The 3,086-nt window shown below is 32.5% G+C and overlaps 1 non-coding gene across 1 annotated transcript; it reads left to right on the top strand.

Moving 5' to 3' along the window:
• The first annotated feature begins 791 nt into the window (after nucleotides 1–791).
• On the top strand, nucleotides 792–897 carry LOC125156819 (U6 spliceosomal RNA). Its single transcript, XR_007148797.1, has one exon. It is a non-coding gene; the product is annotated as a U6 spliceosomal RNA (small nuclear RNA).
• The last annotated feature ends 2,189 nt before the right edge of the window (nucleotides 898–3,086 follow it).

Here is a 3,086-nt window from a genome sequence, read left to right as displayed (position 1 = left end):
CTTCCTTTTATATGAAATATTATTAGTTTTAAAGATTTCACTTTTTTATTATTTGAAAAACAGAAAATATATACCAAGAACCTTTTTTGAGGAAAAAGAGAAAGTTCTCCAAATCAATTCTTCTGGCACACAAAACATTTCATAGTACCTAATCTGATTTTATACAATTACCTACATTTTCTCTTTGAACAACTTACCTTTGCTCTTTGGAAATCCCTGGAAAAATCAAAGAATACAATATAAGGAGGGACCATCACTGAACATCAAGGTCAATACCATGACATAACAATCTACATTTGATGGCAAAGTTCCTTATAAACTAGTCTTCTTCTGGCTCATTTTTTTACTTGATCTCTATCACCAAACTTCCTCTGATTTTTCCTTTCCAATTTTGTCTTAAATCTGCAAATTCCCTAGTGCAAAGATTTGATTTTCTGAATTTAGGGTTTCACACTCACTCAACTATTCACATACAGTACACAGTTCCCATTGTGAAGGGAAAATGAAAAGAGCCATTTCCTTGGACTTTATGCCTTTAGGAGCTCTTTGTAGCCCTTTTATAAAGTAAAAGACAGCTTGACCTAATAATATGTGTATTTTCTCCTCCTGCACTAAAATTCTTTCCTCTTCATTTCTCCTGCCACCACTTTGAGTGACTTTCCACTCCATTGTCTTTTCTTTGTATCGCATACTGCCACTTTTAAAAATTCACTTTTATCCTTAACTAATGTGATAAGTCTTTCTTCCCTTGTACACATTGTCCCTCAGCTAGATAATAATAAACTATTCTTATGCTTACTTTGACAGCACATGTACTAAAATTGAAATGATACAGAGAAGATTAGCATGGCCCAGCACAAGGGTGACATGCAAATTCATGAAGTATTTCACATTTGGGGGGGGAAAGAAAAAAATAAAGTATTCTGATTATTTTTGCTTCCTGAACCTTCTTTTCCTATACCTTTCTAATTGTAAATCTGGGCAATTGGAGAAAATTTTGCCTCCCTTACAAAGTTTCTCAACATACTTAAATTCTACCTATGTACATGTCTCATTATATGCTTTTTAGAGCCAGCATATTAACATATTTGAGGTGCTCACCAATTATTGAATGAATATTTCTACTGCCCAAGTGAAGTAATTTATACAATAGCAAAATATTTAGACCAGTCCCTCTAACTCTCACATTTACCTTTACACTTAGAATTTGCCAATATATTAATCAACTAAATTTTAACATTGAATTGTTTAAGCTATCTCTAGCAGCCATTGGATTTCTGCATGAGGCACAGTTTCCTGATAAAGGTATTCTAGCAAAGTAACCCATCTGTTCTCAATTATTTTCCACATTTGTTTCATATTCAGCATTCATTGCCCCATTCTTAAAGTTTACATCATTTAATTTATTCTTGATATGTGTCTTATCTCTTATGAGGCCATCTTCTGTGAATTTCATTTGGCTCACAAGTGGTCCTTCATATGGTATGCAATCTTTTTTTTTCACCTGTAACTATTCTGTGAGGTCCATTCTTCTTTGAAACTTACTTTACTTCTTCTGATACTAGGGGAAAAATTAGATAAATAACCAGGTATTGAAATGCTTCTTCTCAACCTGCGATTTTATCTGCAATGCCAAGGTAATCCATATGCTTTAACTAAGATCAAATGAGAGAATATATGTAATATAACATTTGATCATAATATGCTATAACCGCTTATAATTATTATCTGTTGGGAAGAAACCAAACTCAGGACTTTCTTTAGGAGTAGTAAATTTCCTCTCATGTGTTAGCATAAAGAATCCTTCCCACAATTACCTGCTATCTAGTTAAGACCAACAGCTTAATATAATCTACATTTGTTGAATATTTGCCAAGTATCCAGCACTTAATCCCTGTAATTCATGTGTGTGTGTGTGTGTGTATAGTATATATACTATAGTGTGTGTATGTGCATATAGTACCTAACTGACCTACATTCTTAACTACTATGCTATGACACTTTAAGGAAATAAGATACATACTGATTAAATTTTAGAAGAGTGAAAAAGAGATTGAACAGCTATAGGACACTGGGCTTCTGAGAAGTAGCAACAAACTTAGACTTGGAAGGGTTTGTATTCCCATATATACAATACTCCTATTTCTGTTTTGATTCGCCAAAAATTTTCAGTATCCATCATTGTAAGTACTTTGTTTCATGAGTTGGTCTTTTGCTTTGTGCTTATAAGCAATATATTTGAAGAACAGAAGGAAAACATCTCATTAGAAAGGTATAGTTCATTGAATAACAAACTTTTTGACAGTGTTATCATTAGATATAAAAAACACAACAAACATGTAGTAATATGTATTCACAAATTGGCTAGAGTATAAAACTGTATAAGTAAAAAAAGGAAACAAAACTATGAAATCTTATCTTTAAATTGCTAAAGGAAAGAAAATGACTTTTCTTGTTCTTTTTACGATACTTTATTCTACAATGTCTCTGTGAAATAGGATGCAATGTCCGAATATCAAAGTAGAAATTTAAACAATAGCCTTGCCTCTCATAACCACTTACCAGATAGATACTTCATCGTACTCCTAACTTTACACATTGTGAATCCGCTGGGCTCTGAAAACAATAATAGTATAGTCCTTTTGGCCGAACATATGTCATTCCTAGTGCAATAAATTTTCATCCAACCAAAAAGGCAGCAATGAATTTTTTTTGTGGCAAATTTTAATATTATCTTCTAACTGTATTAACCCTGAAACCTTCAACCTATGTGAAATTCTAATCCACAATTAATTTAGAAAGCAAAGATTTAGCTTACATCTTTTTCCAGAGTCATTAACATTGCAAGCGTAATTTCCAAAAGTAAGAACCATCTCCAGTGTTATGGAAACAGTAGTTCATCTTTCCAGGAAAACATACTCTGTCCTTTGGTATTCTAATAATTTAAACTTCCTAGTCATATTGAACAAGGGAGTGTATATTTTCTAGTGGCATTCTTTAGCTTATCTTGAGGAAAGAAGTAATTTGAAGCAACTGAACCAGCTGAAGAAGTTTTTAAAGGAAATTACGTTTCATTTATTGTATCC

The sequence above is a fragment of the Prionailurus viverrinus genome, chromosome F2 (assembly GCF_022837055.1).
Source record: "Prionailurus viverrinus isolate Anna chromosome F2, UM_Priviv_1.0, whole genome shotgun sequence".
NCBI classification, from domain to species: Eukaryota; Metazoa; Chordata; class Mammalia; order Carnivora; family Felidae; genus Prionailurus; species Prionailurus viverrinus.
This window is presented reverse-complemented; position numbering and strand designations above follow the sequence as displayed.